At 42.5% G+C, this 12,335-nt stretch overlaps 1 protein-coding gene across 1 annotated transcript in view; it reads left to right on the top strand.

Moving 5' to 3' along the window:
• VPS13B (vacuolar protein sorting 13 homolog B) overlaps nucleotides 1–12,335 on the top strand; it is a 968,736-nt gene that overhangs the window by 720,090 nt on the left and 236,311 nt on the right. The gene's annotated exons all lie outside the window — the stretch shown is intronic.

The raw sequence follows: 12,335 nt of genomic DNA, 5'->3' as shown, positions 1-12,335 counted from the left end.
TACATTCGTGTGGGCTATTGAGCACTGGGCTCATACGAACGTGACCCAGATTGATAGGGAACACCAGATGAACTACCACAGATTAACACCTCTCCCTATCTTCTACTAGAAGTGACACAGACCTACCTGAGCGGGTACATTGCCCCATTAAAGGGCGGGCCAGCGGTCTTTGGATCTGGGCCCTTGCTGCTCCTAGGAACCCACGCACACTTGATAGGGCACATGCACATGCCACCACCGACAGGGACAACTGGACAAAGTAAGAAGACACACAAGCCATAATCACATCATACAGCAGCAAGCACGCAACCATTAGTAGCAGATGTAAATGCTATAAATGCCAGGTATTAGTTGACATTTTGATCAAAATATGGAAGCTAGCGGGCCACGTCTTGGCTCCTGGCTATACCGCTAGTCCCTACACTAACTAGGAGTCCAGCGACATAACCAAACAAAACAAACCTTTCTTGCAGCCACCACACATAGAACCTGCTCACAGCACACAGAGAGAGAGAGAGAGAAAATAAAAATAAATCTTGTTATTTGTATAGCGCCAACTTATTCCGCAGCGTTTTCAGTTAATTTTTTATTTATTAGAAGGGGGTTCTTTACTGTAAGAGCAGTGAGACTATGAGATTGTGGATATGGTGATTGTGTACTAACTAAAAGAGTTTAAGACGGGCCTGGGAATTATTCTGATTGCCAGATGGATGGATATTTTTTCCCCTACAATGAGGAAAATTAGCTTTTACCTCATGTTTTGTCTTTGCCTTCCTCTGGATCAACATTGGGGAGGTAATAGACTTAACTAGATCGACATATGTCTATTTTTTTCAGCCTTACATACTATATTAACTACTGTAGATGTGTCTATTTGCAGCCACAGTCAAAATGTTTTAGAGCCAGCAATTTTCCAATTTTAAGGCAACTGCAGCAGTGACTTTCAAAATCCCCATAGTATGTAGAAGAATATAGTTCGCAGTGGCTTGAGCCCTTCTTACTCTAACTTTGTTGTGCACCTAGGAATTATATCTTCTAAGCCCTCCAAGCATAGTTTCCTGCACTAGTGATGGCTAATAAGTGTTAAAAAACTGTATGCAAGTGGGTTTAAATGGTTTTGTACTTATTGCGCTGGCTCTGTGGTGTACTATACCATATATGTATATATATGGTATAGTACACCATATATATATATATATATATATATATATATATATATATATATATATATATATATATATATAGCTGGCCACTAGGAATAGAAAGGAGCAATTTGCATTGTGAGGATTAATTTTGTTATATGAATGATAAAAGTGAATATGTACATACCATCTGTTTTTGTGGGGGTTTTTTTCACTTTCAATTTTTATTTATTTTAATTTAGCATTGTATCCATAAACGTTTAGCAAATACATTACAATAGAATCGCAGCAGAACTTAATACAAGTGCCAAACATCTCATTCATCATTTTGTTTTTTTAAACAATTAAATGGTTTGTTAATGAATAACAAATCCCTTTTAGTTGTAATCTGTTAGTGTGAATTTTCTAAACATGTTAAGGGATTTCTGAATACTCAGTGGCCTGGCCAGGGCCTCTTTTATATCTTTATAGGGAAACTGAAGTGGGATAAAAGGTAGAGTGCAGGTAAAAGAGAAGTGGGGGTGGGGGTAGTCCCATCTCTCGTGGAAATTCCATCCAGAATGCAAAATGCAGAATAGTGTAAGAATTTTCCTCGTCAAGATTTATAAAGAAATTAAAGGGGTTGTCCCGCGGCAGCAAGTGGGTCTATACACTTCTGTATGGCCATATTAATGCACTTTGTAATGTACATTGTGCATTAATTATGAGCCATACAGAAGTTATAAAAAGTTTTTTACTTACCTGCTCCGCTGCTGGCGTCCTCGTCTCCATGGAGCCCGCCTAATTTTCGCCGTCTAAAATGGTCGAATGGCCAAATTAGACGCGCTTGCGCAGTCCGGGTCTTCTGCTTTCTTCAATGGGGCTCCGTGTAGCTCCGCCCCGTCACGTGCCGATTCCAGCCAATCAGGAGGCTGGAATCGGCAATGGACCGCACAGAAGAGCTGCGGTCCACGGAGGAAGAGGGTCCCGGCGGCCATCTACACCGGTAAGTATAGAAGTCACCGGAGCGCGGGGATTAAGGTAAGCGCTGAGCGTTTTTTTTTTTTACGTCCCTGCATCGGGGTTGTCTCGCACCGAACGGGGGGGGGGGGGGTTTGAAAAAAAAAAAAACCCGTTTCGGCGCGGGACAACCCCTTTAAGATTCTGTCATATTGAGATGGTAGAATGTAATTCACCCATGGGCTCCAGATCCTCTGAAAAACCTCATGGCGGTCTAACAATATTAAGGTTAGTTTCTCATTTAGGAAATACCAATTTAATATTTTTAGCTCAAAAATGTCCTAAGAAGCCGTTCGCCAGGATTGGGCTATCCCCTGTTTGGTGGCTGAAAGGAAGACAGTAATCAGTCTCTGGGAATCTACAGAGATATTTAGTATACATTTATTTAGTAGAGATTCCCAAGGATTCTTTTGGATATTGCGTCTGGTCACTGAAAAAATAAATTGGTAAACCCTGATCCATAACCTTTTGACTCTGGGGCACTACCACCAAATGTGAATCATATCTCCAGGCACTTGACAGCCTCGGAAGCAATGTGACAGATAACCTGGAACCGCATGAGCTATTCTGGTGGGAACTAGATACCACCTGAATAATACCTTGTAGGATGTTTCCAGCATTAAAGTATTGTGTGCACTTTTATTGGCTGACTCCAAAATCTGAGACTGCTCATCGTCAGTAAGAGCGTTACCTATGTCCGTCACCCATTTAAATCCGTAGCCTAACTGAGTGCGGTAGGAGGAGTGGACTAAGTTATTATAAATTTTCGAGATGATACCTTTAGCGTGAGGGTATTTGAGGCAAAAAGTCTCAAAGGAAGTTAGGGATAGTGGGGAAGTAGTGTTCTTCAGAAGGGTTAAAATTAAGTGTTTTATTTGCAAATACCTAAGTATTTCAGAGGAGGGTAATTGATCGTTTTCCTGGAGGTTACTGAATGGAATGACTCCTTCCTTTGAGGCTAAGTGGTAGACTTTAGTGATACCTCTGTCTGTCCAAGCCTGAAAAGCCCATGGGGGCCAGGAGGGAAAAGGGGATGCCACAAAAGTGGTAGGAGGGGCAGGTAGGGTAATATCAAGCCTCCTGAGTACTTCATGAAGTCCAAAATATTAAGAGCATGCTTCGTGATGGGGTTAGTTCAAATGGGTCTATTTGTTGGGGGAGGGGAGGTATGGTGTCCATAAAATGGATTGGATTTGAAGAGGATGTAGTTCCTGGTCCTCTAGAGATAGCCAGAGGGGGATATTTTCTTACAAATGGAATTGGGCTAATTGGGCTATTTGGGCCACCTGATAGTATTTCAGAATATTAGGAACCCCTAGTTCCCCCTGCCACCTATGAGTGTAAAGAGTAGAAGATGAAACTCTTGGAATTGAGTCCTGCCATACGATGCAGAGCGATATATGTTGAGATATTTCTAAAATATGTCTTGGAATTGATACCGGAAGGGCTCTAAATAAATAAATAAAGAAGTTTAGGGACATAAGTCATTTTCAAGGAATTCACCCTACCAATTCCAGGATAATTGGTAATGTTCCCAGGAGTAGTTGAAGTCTCCTAAGAAGAGGAGGATAATTTTGTACGTATAGTGTAGCGTAATTATTAGTAAGTCGCACTCTCCAAAATTGTCTAATGAATTTGAGACCCATTGGAATGGGAAGTTTGATTGGAGTTGCAAGACTACATGCGGAGTTAATGTGAGGTTAAGGGCTCTGGATTTGGCATTGTTAATTTTTAAGCCAGTTATGGACGCAATCCTAGACAGATCCACCACTAAATTAGGGATACTGATGTGAGGGGAGGATATTAACAATAGGATGTCATCCGGGAATAGACTTGTTTTATGTCGTACTCAGGCAATTTTGATCCCTGTGATGATTGGATTGTTTCAAATTTTCATTGGTAATGGCTCCAGAGCGAATATAAATAGGAGGGGAGATAGGGGGCATCCCTGCCTTGTGCCTCTCAAGACTGATACTGTGTCTGAACAAAAGCCTTTGTATCTGATAAATGCTTTTGCCGAAGAATATAGAATTTGTAACCACGTTAAAAAATAATTTTGGGAATTTACATACTTTCTGGTTTAAGAAAGCCTTAGTATATTCCGAATTGCTTGATTTGGGGTCCTTTCTCTAACCATGCTTGCTTCAACTTTGTTGCATACATTTTGTAATTGACAGATCTGCATCTTTGCTGTGTTAGAGTATCAAATATTATATGGTCAGGGACTCAAAGAAAAGGGAAAATTATTTCAGCGTAAGCCAGAAATGTATGCACTTAATAAAAAGCGTTGCGTTCCCAGTGCCTTTAGACTGCGCTCCCTATAGCGCCCAAATTTTACTTACCATATTTAATGAACCTTAAGACGCACCTAAGATTTAGTTGTCAGGAAGTAAGAAAAAATTTGTAAAAGCAAATGGTGAGCAAAAATGTTTATCACAGTAGACCTCTGTGGCCGACACACTGTTACGGGGATATCTGCAGCCGACACACTGTTATGGAGACGTCTGTGGCCGACACTCTGAAATGGGGACTATAATGCAGAATCAATGTGGACATTAAGGAGGAGAATTTATACTAATATGGCTGTTTCCTATTGTTATATACAAAGGCAGGCTGGCCAATTAAGAAATGTTGTGGGGCAAAAGAGAAAAATGTGGGACTGGTTGTAGATCAGCAGAGAGGCAGAGTTTATTCTCAGTCCCTCTGTATATCTCATATCAAACCCTTGGAACCACTTTGTGCTGGAAATATCAGAAGTGGAATTAAAAGTTGATGTTAGTTGCTGGAAGCCCAGACAGAGAGATGAAGTGGCAGATTTTAAGTGCAGAGAGGCCTTCTAACTCTCCTTTCTCGGCCATCAAACTGACAGCGTGGCCCAGAATCTCCCGTGAGATTTGTATGTTGTGAGGCTCACAAATCTTGCACGTTTATGAACCCCATTCTTTTGAATGCAGTCACATATATGAGCGATGTTTTCCTGCACTGCGGTGCAAGAAATATTGTGGCATGTATCTTTTTGCGTTCCTCGGAACAAACCTCCCATTATTTTCAATGGGGCAGTAAAACACATTGCATGCCACGCGATGCAAGGTTTTGCATTGAAAAGAATGGAACCACTTGCCGATCCTCTAAGGCAGCTGAAAGCTGCGCCGGAGGATTGCTACTTCACAGACATGATGGGAGACATTTGCCAGAAAAACGCCTTGCATCAGCATGAAAACACACATTGGTGAGCTCGATATTGGGCTGAGTTTCTCACAATATTGCGCTCGCCTGTCTGAAGATGTTCACTCAGCCTTTAAACCTCTCCTGCACTTCCCCACACCCTGAAAAAAGACAGATAAACAACCATTTTAAAGGTGCATTCACAAGGTAAGACGCACACAGATTTTCTCTCTATTTTCTGGAGATAAAATTTGTGTCTAAGGCCGCCTGCAGATGAGCGGGTCGGATCCAGCGGTGAGAATTCTCGCCGCGGGACCCGACCCGAGCGCCTGCAGGGATGAGCGCGTACTCACCCGCGCCCGGCGGCCCCGGCTCTTTCATGTGCCGGCTGCCGGGCAGCGGGCGCGTGCGCAGACCAGAGCCGCGCGGTTGCGTGAGTGACGTTTCTGTGCAAGGCTCTGCGAGCCCCGCACAAAAATAGGACATGCCGCGGTTTGTTTGCCGCGCGGCCAAACCGCGGCCGTCTGCATAGGATTGCGTTTGTTAACGCAATCCTATGCAGGCTTTGAGCGGCGGAAATCCCGCCGTGGGATTTCCGCTCGTCTGCAGGCGGCCTTAGGGTGCCTTCACAGTTGCGATTGCACTATTGCTGCATTTTTTTTAAAGCAAATGTCAATAGGACTTTCTAATTAAAAAACGCATTGCATAAAAATCTGCATATTTTATTGTTTTTATACAATTTATTTTATATACCTAACAAAATATTTCCTATTAGAGTAAAGGAATCTGACACCGATTTTTTGCATGATGCTGAAACATACTCATCACCCTCTTTCGGGTAATGCGGCACTCAATTTTTTTCCCCTTTCATACACAATACTGGATTCATAATACAAACCCTCTAACAAGACACAGATGATAATTAAAGTGATCGAGTCAAGAACCCAACCCCTGTTCATATGCCCTATTAGAGGAAATGAACGACAGAGAGCAGGTTACCACCTCTATGACTCGGAACGCAGAGCTGCTCTTACAGTGAAACTTCTGTTCTGGCAGACTTTGAATTACAGGGCGTCCATTTATTTTAACCCTTTCCAATTCACTGCCTGTAGAGATGAGCGAGCATACTCGATAAGGCAAACTACTCGAGCGAGTAGTGCCTTATTCGATTACCTGCCCGCTCGTCTCTAAAGATTCAGGTGCCGGCGGGGAGCGGCAGAGGAGAGCGGAGAGGAATGGAGGGGAGATCTCTCTCTCCCTCTCTCCCCCCTGCTCACCGCCGCAACTCACCTCTCACCCGCGCCGGCAGCCGAATCTTTAGAGACGAGCGGGCAGGTACTCGAATAAGGCACTACTCGCTCGAGAGTAGTTTGCCTTATTGAGTATGCTTGCTCATCTCTAACTCTGACATCTAAAGACCTTCTGATTGAAGACTGTACAGCTCTGATGTCGGAAGACGTCCGGCAGGGTATTCTTACTGTATATTACTGGCGGCTCTGTTGTTGGGGGGCCTCGCGAGCATGTCCCATACCACAGTACTGGCTCTAGCCAGCAGATGGCACCATTGTATAATGGCAGAAAGAGAAAGCCCCCTAGGAAACCTTGAATCCAAAATTGGATTGCAGAGGGTTAATGGTCTCCTGATAAGCTACCCCTGCAGAGGAAATATCTGGCTTTCTACAGCTACCCCCAGCAAAATCTCCTGCTTCCCAGTGGTGTCAGGATTAGGACTCAGGAAGATCAGCTGTTCAACCTGAGGCCTGCTTTGCAGAAGGAGTAGTGTCTGATAGCACAAACCCTTTGTAGCCCTAAAGTAAAATGCAACCACTAATGCCCTTGTTTTATTGTACATGGGCAGCATGGTGGCTCCGCGGTTATCACACTTGTCTTGCAGCGCTAGAATCCTAGGTTCAAATCCGAGTAAGGACAACATCTGCATGGGATTTGCATGTTTTTTCCCATGTTTGCATCGGTTTCCTCCCACACTCCAAAAACTTACCAATAGATGATTCTAGTATGTGAGCCCTAATAGGGACAGAACCCAATACCAAGTGACGTAACACGCTGTGTAATATGCATGCGCTACATAAATAAAGGTGATTAGATTACATAGATTGCTTGTTTTAGACAACTCCATCTTAGCTTTATGCTCCCTCTAAGACCATTTGATCTAAAGGAGTCTGCTTTTGGGATCCTGTGCTAACAGCACCAAAATGGTCACTGTAAAAACCAATAAATTGGGAGCCCTTTACTTTTTACCATTTAGTTTGGTTAGAAAAAAGTTTTGGAAGTCTCAACCAAGGGTACATATAATGTATGTAACCAATCAGCTCCCCACACTTCTGCATAGTGTATAGTCTATACCTTTTTGGAGATCTTCCTGTTTTGATGACTATACCCCAATTACAGCATAGCTATTAGTTACTTTTCTTTAAATTCTCCCTGTTAGTCATAGAGCTACTCATTAAGCTTAATTACACACTATGAAACTTATTCACAGAGTTTAAAAGCCAACCCAGAAAAATGGGGAAATATGGCGCTCCCAAAGTCTGACAAACACCGCATGCAACCTCTTAAAGTGTAAATGACATGGACATGTTTTGTATTATCAGTCCATTCCACTCGGCGACAAGGGATTGGGCATGCTCTAAGTGTTAGTTTATGGGTTTACTTTGTATTTTTGTTCCTTTGCTAGCTATTATTTATAAGAAAAATTCCTCCTTCGTACATAAGCGGAAATATGATTTATACGAAAGGTGCATCGACATTTAGCGTAAACATTTAGAAACTTAAGTATCTGGTCCAGTCATCTAATAAACATTCTGCATTATGTTCTGTTACCGAGATTATGTTTATTGCTGTTTGGCCAGCAGAATTTTTAAAGGATTTAATGATGCTGTTCCAATCCGAAATATTTACAAAATCGCACTAATTGCTCTTGCTCTATGCGATCACATATCTCATCATAAAACATTCTCTTCATTTATTTTTTGCTGTCTCTTAAAAATGTCTGCCATTTGTAAACCAATATTAATTAGTTTAGGACTACGGTTTACAATCCTGGAATTGCCATTTCATAGAAGTTTGCCTCTGGCAAACCTATTCTATGTTCTTTCAGTGTAATTTAGAGCACACATTTCAAGAAGCACTCTCTAAGAAGCTTTTTATCTTATTTATCTTAAAAAGTAAAATATGGAACATGCCCTGCACTGTAAAAGATGTGATGCTTAGCTGAGTGCTTTAATTTTATTGCCCCAGCCAAGAAAATGTAGCCGAACACATGAATAGACAGTACTGTACTCAATGAAACTGTATATCGGTCATTGTTTTTATGCTCCACGCAGTAAGGGAGTATGATATTTAGGATGTTGGCTTCTTCCAGCAAGCTGCTGAAGGGCACTCTTTTGGCGCCATGCTCTACTTGATGAAAGGCATGGGGCCTTCTACAAGAGCCAGGCTCGCTGACTGCACTAAAATCTCCACACAGAGCAGTCTCTGTAAGGACCTGACGCGGAAGAAGAAAAAAAAAGGAGTCTTTAAGACATTTTTCCAGAACCAATTTGGCAGTGCCAACAGTGCCTAAACGGTTCCGTAATAAGACAGCCTTATAAAGAAGAATACCAGCTGAAACTCAACATAGCAACAGAACAGATACAGGAAATGTTTTGTAACTGAGAAGTACTCATAGCAGGCCAAATGTAGGTGATTTATTTCTCCCTTTACTTCAAAAAATCTGGCAGGACTCACCGCATTTCAGTGCATTTTGCAAATGCTTTCTAAGCTAAAATGCAACATGAAAGACTTTGTGAGTGCTCTGTGCCGGCATTCTTGATTTAGCCATAAAGACTTTTTCAGACCAGTTCAGAACATTGTTTTCATTCCCACGCTTACCTTAGCCAGGGCTTGGGAGGCTTGAAACAAGTTCATGGTAACTGTAAGGATTACATTCTCATTATACATCATATTAACATCCAGTATGGAGACGTTTGTATCACACATGCTCCTGCACTGAACTGAATTGTGTGTCGAATAGTAATCCATGAGACAGACTACAAAAGGCATGTATCTCCACTAGACATGAAGCAGTAAAGGTTGACCTGTCTGTTTCCCGTAGACTTCTTAAGTAAGAGGTAACCAGACAGTAGAATAGGCTGTACAGGGAACACATGAATGAATATGCAGTAAATCGATTGACGTTTTATGTTTGGGACAAGTGTTAGGAGAGATCAACACCTGCTTCTCAAAGCCCCCTTTCTTGATAGATATGAAGGAATCATTTTAACACTTGCCCAGGTTGCCACAGATTGTCTTCATATCTTTAAAATGGTTTTTGGAATTTGTGTTTAGACCTTGGAAATCACAAATATAATTGTTTCCAAGTTCATCCTTGCAAATTTTAAGAAAGGCTAATTTGAATATAGTTGTCTCCTCTGAGGCGCTACTTGAAATCTCTTAATGTATGCTATATCAATTTGGTTAGGATGAGTCCAGACCTGCCCTCCTTTTTTTCTCCTCTCTTTCACTCTTCTTTATACTCAATCCTCTACTTACTCTCTGCTTTTGTCATAGTAGTGTAGTACTTTGTGCTGAAAAAAGACCTGTCCATCCAGTTAAGCCTATTACCTTCCCGGCTCCAAGTCTGGCAATCAGAATAAATACCTGGATCAACAACCCTTCTGAAGTAATCAGTATCTATAACACGTAATATTGTTACACTCAAGAACAGTGTCCAGGCTCCTCTTGAACTCTCAGTGAATTTGCCATCACCACGTACTCAGGAAAAGTTCTATAATCTCACTGCTCTTACAGTAAAGAACTTCCTTCTATGTTGGTGTAGAAACCTTGTTTCTTCCATATGTAGAGGAAACCCCCTTGTTACAGTCACAGTCCTGGGTATAAATAGATCATGAGATATATATAATAATAAACTTTATTTGTATAGCGCCAACATATTCCGCAGCGTTTACATAGACTAGGGGAATACAGAAAGACAAAATATAAACATTACAGAACCACGGTTACATATAGTAATCAGTTGATTGATACAATAGGGGTGAGGGTCCTGCTCCAACGAGCTTACATATGTGTATATATATATATATATATATATAATATATATATATATATATATATATATATATATATATATATATATATATAATATATATATATATATATATACACACTCGAGTATAAGCCGAGTTTTTCTGCACATTCTCTTATGCTGAAAAAGCCCCCCTTGGCTTATACTCGAGTGAGGTAAAAAAAAAAAACTAAAGAAAAACAACGCAATACTCACCTCCCAGCTGGCGTCTGTGTCCCCGGCGCAATGCTCTCCCTGGCGGTGCGGCAAGCTGCTTGAAAATTCTCCTTGCTGTCATCTCCCTGTTTGGCTTTGAATTCCCCCACCATCTGTGCTGTATAAGTAAGCACAGTGATTGGATCTAGCGCCAGCCAATGACAGCCTGCGCTCGATCATTCACAACCATTCAGTGAATGACATCACTGAATGGCTGTGATTGGCTTATTGAGCGCCGGCTGTGATTGCAGTGCTTACTTACACAGCGCTAACGGCAAAGGAATTCAAAGCCGACCAGGAAGATGACAGCGGGGAGAATTCTCAAGCAGCTTGCCACACCACCGGGGAGACCATCACGCCAAGGACAAAGGCGCTGGCTGGGAGGCGAGTATTGCGTTTAATTTTTTACCCAGTATATACTCGAGTATAGCTAGGCTTATACTCGAGTCAATAAGTTTTATCAGTTTTTTGTGGTAAAACTTATTGACTCGGCTTATACTCAGATCGGCTAATACTCAAGTATATATGGTATATATTAAGCTGAAAGCCCTCACTGACTCACCATTAATTCTGTAACTTCTCGCTGTCGTACAAACGTGAAATTTGGCATGACCATTCTTTAGCTCCTAAATAGGAAAAGTTTATGTTATGTACTAAATCTAATTCTCTAACTTCCCGATGTCATACAAACTTGAAATTTGGCAGGACCACACTTTTGGTCATAAATAGTAAATGTAAAGGGGTCACAACTTGATTATTCAATTCTAAGTGCAAAAATAAGTGACCCCCCCCCCTCTGTAATGTGACTAGTAACACACATCTGTATATTTCAAGCCCACCCAAAAATTATCGCTGCAGGGGTTGCCTGTATCCCATTGCTTTCAATGTGGCAGCAGCAGGTGTCACAGTGTTCAGTGACGAGGAGACTCCCCGCGGGAATTAACGGAACCCTCCAGGAGTCCCCTTATCCCCTGTCATGTCTGTAACATCACACAATATCTTTACGCACAGCTCGGACCTTACCGGCGCGCATTCTAGTCATGCATGTCCTATCTTTTGCAGGTGCGAGTACTTTGCGCCTCTAGAAAACGAGCATGTGAACACTTCATAGGAAACCAATGGTTCTAATAGATGCAATTTTTTGTGCACGTAGGCACTTTAAAGTCATTCTCCCTCCCTCCATCCTCATTGACGTCTGTGGGCAGCATGTAACCTGATTCATCTTGATTCTCTAGTTATCGCGCTTGCACGACGAGGGTCCGTAGCGCTGATCTAGAATGACCACGACTGAGAGCATTGTTCCATTAAGGCCTTATGTCCACGGGGAAAAGAATAATTTAAATCCGCAACGTTTTTCCCGCACACGGATCCACGGCCCATAGGGATGCATTGGACAGCCGCAGGTATTTAAATACCTGCGTATGTCATTTTTCCCTTCAGGTGCGGATCCGTGTGCGGGAAAAACAACGCGACATGCTCCATTTTAGTGCAGGTCTCCCGCGGGGACGGCTCCCGCAGGCTTCTATGGAAGCCGTCCGGATCCGCGGAACAACAGTATCAGAATTAAAACTCACCTGTCCGGACGCTGCGGATCTTCCCTCTGTTGCGGCCAGATCTTCTTTCTTCGGCCCGGCACATGCGTGCGGCACGCTTGCGGCGCGCCGAGCACACCCGCCGGGCCGAAGAAAGAAGATCCGGCCGCGACGGAGGGAAGATCCGCATCGTCTGGA

This window comes from Eleutherodactylus coqui, chromosome 9, assembly GCF_035609145.1.
Source record: "Eleutherodactylus coqui strain aEleCoq1 chromosome 9, aEleCoq1.hap1, whole genome shotgun sequence".
Taxonomy (NCBI): domain Eukaryota; kingdom Metazoa; phylum Chordata; class Amphibia; order Anura; family Eleutherodactylidae; genus Eleutherodactylus; species Eleutherodactylus coqui.
Note: the sequence above shows the minus strand (reverse complement) of the source record. Positions and strands in the feature narration are given on the sequence as shown.